General features: G+C 52.0%; 1 pseudogene across 1 annotated transcript; it reads left to right on the top strand.

Annotated features, from left to right (window-relative positions):
- The first annotated feature begins 1137 nt into the window (after positions 1-1137).
- On the top strand, positions 1138-6760 carry LOC309654393 (DNA-directed RNA polymerases I, II, and III subunit RPABC4 pseudogene; annotated as a pseudogene). Its single transcript has one exon. The product of its transcript is annotated as a DNA-directed RNA polymerases I, II, and III subunit RPABC4 pseudogene (transcript).
- The last annotated feature ends 3025 nt before the right edge of the window (positions 6761-9785 follow it).

Raw genomic sequence — 9785 nt, 5'->3', positions numbered from 1 at the left:
ATTGGTTTCCTCCATCTACTCATTTTAAAATACTGTTTAGAGAAGTCCATAGGCTTCCCCCAGACTGCCTCAGGGGTCCGTGGCATGCAAAGTTCAAAGGTGCCTAGTCGAGAAAGAGGAAAGTTCTCAGGGGTGGCAGTGGAGGCCCCAGGGGAGGAGCAGGGGCACACGGCCAGGGCCCGGACCGTGGGGAGAGCCCGTAAAGGACCTGCCACCCGGCCTACGGAGGGCGGAGACGGGGCTGGTCCTTGCGGGGAGGGAGGAAGCCACTCCGGCCCCTAACCCGGTTAATCTAACCGGACCCCAAAGCCCGACTTGTGAGGATGGTCAAGGCTGCCGCATTTGACAGCCTGCAATGTGCCAGGAGCTCCAAGCACATCCCGTGTTACTTTCGCACCTTCCGATGACACCGGCAGGGAAGGCGAGGCGGAGGTCCCCAGGGCAGCCTGTGGTCCCCTGACGCCGCAAGTCACCCCCACGCTCCGCCAGCGCAGCCTCCGGACCCTGCACGCCTGTCCTGCCCACCCTGAGCGCAGGTGCCACGGGGTGAGGGGGCACAGCGTCCGGAGCCATCGCCCTCGTGGGACACTTGCTGGTGCCGATTCCCCCTGGCCTGGCGGGGCGACTTTCTCAGCTGCTGCCATGGGCCGTCGGACCCGGACGCGACGGGGCGCACGGGCCATGCCGGTGGGGGGAGGTGGGCCCCGCGGGCCCAGATGCGCCGCGGTGCGCAACCTTGGACAGCCCAGCACTCGGCAGAGATCGCGGGACTGCCACCCGCTCAACAGAGAGGGCCCCTCAAGGCCGGCCTGTAGTGCGACACAATCCCAGCTCCTTTTTTACAGGTGGAGAAACTGAGGCTTAGAGACGCTGCGTGACTAGCTCGAGGTCACACAGTGAGTTGGTGGCAGGGCGAGAAGAACCCAGGCCCCTGAACTCCCCGGGCGGGGCCTCTCCCCACGACAGTCTGAGAAGGCAGCAGGTAGAGCCCATGAGGTGTGATACTAAGGTAGGGGCCAGGTGCACATTTTGGTGTTCCCAAGGTAAGATGTGTGTTGTAAGAGAAGTGAAAAATTTGGGCCCCCAAACAGGGACACACAGTTTGACCCGTTATATATATATATATTTTTTTTTGACCCGTTATATTTTTTAAAGGGCCGGTGGTGTGGGGTGGGGTCTCAGAGCCAGGCTGCCTGAGTTAAAACCCAGGCCTCCGTCTTCCCTGTGACCTTTGATTTAAGAGCTCTGTGCCTCAGTTTCCTTATCTGTAATAGATGTACCTATTCAGGTAGGTTATTAATGCATTTCTAAAGCTGGGAAGAAATGCACCAATAGTTAACAGTGAGATTTGGGGTGATTTAATTTTGCTTTATTTATACTCATACCTGTACAGTGCAAGCTGTTTTATTTCCTGCTCACTGGAAAGTTTCGAAATGCTTGGAACCTGTCTGTCTTAGTTACTGATGTATCCCGGCACTGAGCATGGTGCCTGGTGCACTGGACATGTTTGTTGACTGAATAAGTAAACCATTAACAACAGTGCCCGTCCTCTTGGAACACTCATTTGAGTGAAGAATAATTCTACCCAAAGCAATTTTGATAATATGCAGAAATAGAGAAAGAATATGAAAAACAATGTATATATATGTATAACTGAATCACTTTGTTGTACAGTAGAAATTAACACAACATTGTAAATCAACTATACTTACATAAAATAAATTTTTTAAAAATGAGAGCAGCACAGAAAAAGAAAAGAAAAGAAATAGAGAGCCACAGGAGGGAGGGGACCCGCAGCTAAAGGGAAGGGGCAGGCTTCCTGGAAGAGCTGATGTTAGTGGCACAAGGGGTAAGGACGTGACAGCCTTTTGTAGTGTGTCCGCATGGACAGAAGCTAGGTGTGCCACAAGCTCAGCAGGGCACAGCATTAGGGAAGGGTGGACAGGTGGTCCAGCCACAGTTGAGGGCCAGGAGCATCTTGCTATAAATCTGGATTTTGCCTCGGGGCAGTGGGGACCCATGCATGCTCTGGAGCAGGAGAGAGCTAGGATGGAGATGGAGCTTCGGGAAGACTAGCTGGGGAGGCCCAGGGCAGTACCCCTTAGGGTGCCACAATGGTCCAGTTGTGAGGTGGTCTGGTCTGGGAGGAGGGGAAGAAAGGGATGACATTTCTGAGAAAGTTGATCAGGAGTCGAACTTCCCACAGAGCAAATGGCCAGCCCAGATGGCTTCACCTGTGACTCTCACATGCATTTAAGGAACAAAGAGTTCCACTCTTACACAAACTCAGAATGTAGAAAAAGAGGGAAATGCCCCACTCTTTCTGTGAGGCAGTCATAGCCTTGACACCAAAACCTGATAAGGGAAATGGGAAAAAGAAAAAGTACAGGGCAATCTCATTCATGAAATAGATGCAAAAATTCAACATGAGTAACAAACTGAATCCAGCAATACATGAAAAAGATAACAACATAGCCAAGGTGGGTTAATCCCAAGAGTGCAAGCAGATTGGTTCAACATTGGTAAACTCAGCATAATCTATTGCTTTAACAGAAAAAAAATGAGAAGTCATACCATCCTCTCTATGGTGCAGATGAAATTCAAGATCCATTCATGAGAAAAACTGTTAGCAAACTAGGAATGGAAGGGACTTCCTTGCCCTGATAAAGGGTAGCTACAAAACCCTATAACAAGCATCACATACAGTGCTGAAGCACTGAAAGCTTTCCCTGTGAGACTGAAAACACGACAAAGATGTCCATTGTTACCACTTCCAGTATGGTTCAAACTGTCCTGAAGGTCCTGGCTAGAGCAGTAAGGCAAGGAGAAAAAGGGTATAAAGATTCAAAAGGAAAAAGCAAAATTGTCCTTATTTAGAGGATAGAAAAGTCACAGAACCAACAGATAAGTTACTAGGACACAAAGGTTTTAGCTAGGTTGCTGGATATAAAAATCAATGTGCAAACCCCGCCCCCCCCAACCCACCTACGCTAAAAAATTCTAGCTAAGACAATTAGAAAATGAAGTAAGAACAACCATTTACAATAACATCAAATATAAGCCTCTTAAAACATGTACAAGACCTCTTTGGAGAAAATCATAAGACTTGATAATGAGATAAAGAGGCCTCAGTAAATGCTGAGATATACCATGTCCATGGACTGGAAGACTTAACATTATAGAGAGATCCACTCTCCCCACGTGATACATAAGTTCAATGCGATCCCAGGTAAAACCCCAATGGGCTGTATCACAAAGCTCTGCACTGGGCTTACCTGCAGGGAGAAGGGAGGATCATGGTCAGGACAGGGCACAGTCTCTGGGGTTCAGCAGTGTTTTTATGGGGGGGGAACATTTTCAGGTGAAACTGGTCCATTGCTGTTGGCCTTGTAAACTGATGCATCCCTTTGGGGGCAAAATTTGTTAATTATATATATCAAGATCTATGAAAATGCTGGAATGCTTTGACCCTGTCATTGCTCTCCTGAGAATAATCCAAAAGAAAAAAAAAAAGTGATTTATTCCTTGCCAATGTTATTTTTAATACTGAAAACTGGGAGGAAAAAGCCCCTCAATATCCAGCAACGTGGCTTGAATTCTGGCCACCTACTAGCTGCTTGACGTCAGGAAAGCCCCCTCTTCTCTGGGTTCGTTTCCTCCTGTGTGGAATGCAGGGAATGGTGCCCAGCCCTCCGAGTGACTGCAAGGCACCTGGCACCCAGCCAACAGCCCCCTGAAGCCTTTCTGGAGTAAGCATGCCCCATGCTTCCGGGGGACGACTCTCCTGAGGTTGATGCAGCCAGCTGGGCTCGGCTACCAGCCCAGGTGCACTGGAGACAACGTCCCCATGGCTGCAAAACCCCACCATTCTGCTCTGCTCAGCGCTTCCCGACCACCCCCGCTTCCTGCACCCCAGTGCTGTTCTACCAGCCGCTTCAGCTTCCCAAGCACCCATCTCCACACCCCCTCCAGAGAGGCCCCGGCCAGGGCCAGCTGCTGCAGCTCACCAGAGTGGACAGCAGCACCTGGCTACAGCACAGCACCTGCTCACACACCTGCCGGCCCTGGGCTAGACCTGGCTTCAGCGCAGCTGCCCGCCTGCCCACCGTCACTCCCGTCTGTCTGGATCAACTGCCATTTCCTGCATTTCCTGTGCTCTGGCTGACTTGGCAAGGCACAGGGCGAAAGAGAGGTGGCCCCTGGCCTCTGGGCTCATGAGCTCCTGGGTAAGTTAACAAGCCTCCAGGCTGGTGGCTGTCTTCCATGAGGATGGCCTCCACAACCAGCTGAACCCACCACAGAGGCCCCATCTAGGAGCCCCCGCCCTGGTCCTGCTGAGGAGTGCTCCTTGGTCTGCAGTCTCCCCACCCTGGGTCCTGAGCCCCTGGATGCTACTGCAAGTTACAGATAAAAGGCCATGTAGAAACTAGCGAAATGGGCCACGTTGTGACTTTTGGGGGGTATTTTTCACAGATATCACAAAATAAGTCCATTTCAACCCAGAGGGGACCGACTTACCCAAGGTCACATGGAGTTAGCAGAGATAAATAGAATCCAGGTCTCTGATTGTGGGCTAGGGCCCGCCCCCTCCTCCCCCTGGCGCCAAGCTAAGGTGCTTTACATACAGAACCTCACCTCATTCTTACAACTGCCCTGAAAGCCAGGCCTGTTTCCCCACTGGGGCTCAGAGAGGTTAGGTCACCTGTCCAAGGTCACACAGCTAGTAGAGAGTAAAGAAGGAAGGGTGGCCCTGTTCTTCCTAGTCAGTGTCCAGCCTGGGTCGCATTTAGGACGCAGCCACAGAAGCAAAGAATTGTCAAGCTGGAGCAGGCAGGCACTGGAGAAGTCCAGCTCATCCACGGGCAAAGCCCAGCAGGACACAGCAGTGAGCGGGAATCTGTTTGGAGGCGTAGACAAGTCTCTCCGTGCTATGTGGGGACAACAATGGATACCCAGAAGGATGTGCAACCCCCAAAGCGGCAGCTGATGATACGTATCTGTGGAGAATGTCCCACAGAAAATGAAATAAAATCCAGGGATCCAATCCGATGCAGAGAATGCAGACACAGAATAATACACAAGGAAAGGACTAAAAGACTGGTAGTTTCTGACGCTTGATGAAATGTGGAATTCAGAGGAATATCTCCATTTGTATTTGGATTTGCTGTTAATGTTGTATAGCTTTTGATTAGTGTACTTTATGAATACAACACTATACACATGATTTCATTTGAAAAACCATATTGTATTTAGGTATCTATTAATAGTTTATATTGGGCCCGGGTTTGATCCCTGGTGGGCGCACTAAGAACCCGCCAGCTGCAAGGCGCAGGCAAAAAAAAAAAAAAAGAAGAAAAAGTTTATACTGTACAGAGAGATTATTTTTTAGTTCAATTAAAAAAAAAAAAAAAGCACAGCAGATGCGGGGCTGCCCACGGCTCGCACTTAGTGGCTCCTGCAGCGTTTCCCTCCACAACCATAAGGTAAGGCGGGGTCGGGCTCCCGTCGCAGGGTCCAAAGCCACTCGAACCCACGAGCCCACACAAGCACGGGCTGCTTGGCCTCCTCTCCCCTTGCCTTCACACCCTTTTGTCCCAGTTAACTCCTGTGCCTCAAAGGAAAGCTTTAAGGTCGTTTGGAAGCGCGGCAGTGCAGATTCCCACTGGAAGAGCTGGTCGGCCTACTGTAGCTCCAGGAAGGTGCCTCCGTCCTGTGTGCCCCACTTGCCTCTCCTGCAAATCCAGGAGGCTTCCTCACCTCACCTGGATCCCGAGGCAGTTGTTCCACTCCAGAAATAGCTCGTATTTGTTTTACAACTTTTGAGCTGATACAGATTCCAGCCTCATTTTAAGGCAGAGGAGTTTCTTTGTCCCTGAGGTAGGCCAGAACCTGCCCTGAGGACAGAGCCACACCCATGACCCAGGTCCTGCTAGAATTCCTCGATGGGCTTTGGGATCAGAGCTTTGTTAAAACCAACCAGCAACTAGGTTTAAGGGCAGGGGGCCAGGTGTTAAACCACCCCCAGGTATATGCAGTGTGTAAATGATAGGCTTGAGTTTAAAGCAGGAAGTGACAGCTAGTTAGTTCTACCCCTTCCCTGACCCGTTTTGCATTGGGAATTAGAAAGATAGAGGCTCTGGGAAGGAAGTCACTTTAGTCCAGATCCCATATTAAGCACCTCTCTGTGCAAGGCCTGGGAAACTAGCTGCTTGCTAACAATGGAAGGAGGAGAGAGAAACAACGGGTACCCAAGGCAGTACAGAACTACACGCCACGATGCTGCAGAAAGGAGAAGGAATAATGGGGAGGGGTTGCTGCCCAGTGCGGATGGTGAGAGACGGCTCTGTCTTGGCCAGGCCCCTGTAACACAGTACCATAGGCTGGGTGGCTTATAAACAACAGATATTTATTTCCCACAGTTCTGGAGGCTGGAAGCCTGAGGTCAGGGTGCCAGCACGGTCGGGTCCTGGTGAGAGGTCCCTTCCTGGCTGCAGATGCCCGTTTTCTCACTGTGTCCTCACAGGGCAGAAGGAGCAGAGGAGCTCTCTGGGGTCCATTAGGGCACTAATCCCATCCACAAGGGCTCCACCCTCATGACCTAATCACCTCCCAAAAGTCCCACCTCTTACTTAATACCATCACATTGGCGACTGGATTTCAACACATGAATTTTGCTCGGGGAAACATTTAGTCCTTAGCAGGCTCTCTCTCTGCAGTGGTTATATTTCTTATTTTATTTATTTATTTAAAAAATAAATAAATTTATTTATTTATTTATGGCTGCTTTGGGTCTTTGTTGCTGCATGCGGGCTTTCTCTAGTTACGGTGAGCGGGGGCTACTCTTCATTGCAGTGCGGGGGTTTCTCTTGTTGCAGAGCACGGGCTCTAGGCGCGCGGGCTTCAGTAGTTGTGGCTCGTGGGCTCTAGAGCGCAGGCTCAGTAGTTGTGGCGCACAGGCTTAGTTGCTCCATGGCATGTGGGATCTTCCTGGACCAGGGCTCAAACTTGTGTTCCCCGCATTGGCAGGCGGATTCTTAACCACTGCACCACCAGGGAACCCCTGCATTGGTTATATTTTAAACCGACGGGTTAACACAGGGAATTAATTTACAAAATCACTGGATGGGCTGAAAACAATGGGCCAGAGATCCAGGAATGGCTGAACCACGAACAAGGGCCCAGACCAGGAAGGCCACCACCGGGATTGCCGAGTTCAAAGGTGTGCAGCAGGGAGGTGACCCAGGGATCAGAAAGCAGGGTGACGGCTGGAGGTTCAGCCGTGGATGCGCTGGTGTCTCTGTGATCTTTCTCGCCAGAAAACCAAGTACTGGGAAGCCTGGCACGGAGGGGTGCTTAATATGGGAACTGGACTGGAAGTGATTTCCCTCCAGAGCCTCTGTCTTTCCACTTCCCAACGCAAAACAGCCCTCAGCGTCAGGGAGGGGTAGAACGAATGAACAAATGAACGAATGAACGAATGAACTAACTGCACTGCCACCTCCTGCTTTAAATTCAGCCTGTCATTTACACACTGCATATGCCTGTACACAGCAAAGCTGACACTTTATTTCAGCCTTCCAAAATTGAGCATCTGATCAAAGAAACACAATTTTCACCCAGAACCCCAGGGAGTCTGGGAAGCAGAGGAGGGAAGAAGGTGCCCAGCCCATCCTCCTTCCCAGGAGGCAGAGGGAGAAAAATCTCCCCACAGACCCGATGCTGCTGGTCCAGGGGCTGGATGGGGAGGGAGGAGGCCTGTTCCCAGCTTTTGGTCGGTGCAGTGGGTGGGCGGCGGGGGAAGCGTGGAGCTGGGGGGCCGGAGAGGGCCAGAGTTCAGCTCCCACAGAGCTGAGTCTCTGGGCCTCCTTCCCAGGCCTGTATTTCACAGGGCAGTGGGAAGCTTTTCTGTAGAAGATCATTGATCGGGGGAGAAAAATCAATTAAAGCCCACTGACTGAAAAAGTAACTTGGGCTGGAATTTTTCTAGGGGAAAAGAAACTCCAAACCATAACTCATCTACTGCTCTATTAATAACACACGAAGCCACAGCCAATAAATAGAACAAGCGTGAAGCGTATACATTAACTTTATACTGAAAAGGGAGGAGCCAGTGAAGCCAGGGAGGGAAGGATGACGTATGGGGACAGGAAAAGGGAAGACAACAGAGGAGGAGAGGAGAGCCCGGGAAGAAGCCAGGGAGACAAGGTGCAGAAAGGAGAGAATCAAGAGGAGGGAGAGCTGGGTGCAGAGGGGGAAGCGGCGGGCGACAGGGCCGCAGCCCCACACAGGCAGCGAGAGGCCCGGGTGACGAGAGGGCGACTGTGCCTGCTCTCCCATAAATAAGAGCTCTATTTAGTTCCCCAGGAATATAAAAATATGCCACGCTTCTGGAAGCGGGCTCCAGCTCCTCCGCTCCGAGTCGCTGACGTAACCCACGACCAGCGGGAGGAGCCTTGATGCGTCCTCAACCTGCTCCCCAGGGACCCAGACGTGCGCTGCCCGGCTCCTTCCGGCCCAGACGTGCGCTGCCCGGCTCCTTCCGGCGTATTCCCCGCACTTGCTCAGAGTTCAGTAGATAAGCTTGTTTTCAATTCTTTACATTCTCCCTTGCCTCGCCTAAGGTGACCATTACTAACTAAAGAGTGGGTACATTCCCGTTCCTTTCTTCATGCTCGTATAACATAAAGATGATCTGTATATCTGTATCTGTGGGGGGGGGAGAGGATGAGGACGGAGGGGAGAGAGGAGCCGCCAACATATACACACAAGCACAGCCCCAAGCCTGCTGCCACACGGAACAGAAACGGCGCACGGATCAGAGAACAGAGGTTGCTCAAACAGGGAGGGCTTCCGTCCTGTCCGGCTGGAATGCTGAGGAGGTGGCCTTTGAGGCGGAAGTTGAAGGATCCAGCGGGCAGAGGTGGAGCCTGGGGAGGAAGACCTTCCACAAGGAAGGAAAGGCAGGGAGGGACATGGCACACCCGGTGTGACCGCAGAGTGACATCTTGCAAAGGAGGAAGGAGCGGGGCTGACAGGAGGCTTGTAAGAGGAGGTTAGGGCCAAAGAGCTGACTTGGGTCTGCCTGGATGATCAGAGCTCACAGAGGATGGCCGTCAGCCGGGATGAGTGCGGGAAAGGCCCTTTCAGCTCAACCTACCGCCTGAATGCCTCGCCTAAGTGTCTCACGTGGCTGGACGAAATCAGGTCTAGGGGCTCTGGACTCAAATTCTTTTTTTTTTTGTTTAGGCCATGCCGCGCAGCTTGCAGGATCTCAGTTCCCCAACCAGGGACTGAACCCAGGCCACGGCAGTGAAAACATCAAATCCTAACCACTAGGCCACCAGGGAACTCCCCTCTGGGCTCAAATTCCACAACGCCCACCAAGTTAGCGACGCCCACCAAGTTAGCGGATTCTAACACTGCCTCTTCCACCTGAAGCGACAGGTTCCCCGAAGGCCGTCTGGTACCCGGTGGGCCTGTTTTGCTGACCCCTGGGTGCCTAGCGGGGCGGCTGCCACGTGGGAACACCTAATCTAGTGACTTGAACTCGCTGCTCTCTCGCTTTCTGTGTAGTTCGCTGGGGAACCTGACGACGCCACTACACCCTCGGAGTGCTGGAGGAACACCCTGGGCTGTGGGCACAGTGAGCGGCTCTCCAGGGACGGTCTCAGAGGTGGGGGGCCGACAGGCACCAGGGGAGCATTCTCAGGGGGTAAGAAGTCACATAACCTGCTCTTTAACTGCGAGGGAAGGGGGCAGGTGGGCAGAACGCTTGAAAATGGCTA

Source organism: Balaenoptera physalus, assembly GCF_965194825.1.
Source record: "Balaenoptera physalus genome assembly, chromosome: 2".
Classification (NCBI taxonomy): Eukaryota; Metazoa; Chordata; class Mammalia; order Artiodactyla; family Balaenopteridae; genus Balaenoptera; species Balaenoptera physalus.
This window is presented reverse-complemented; position numbering and strand designations above follow the sequence as displayed.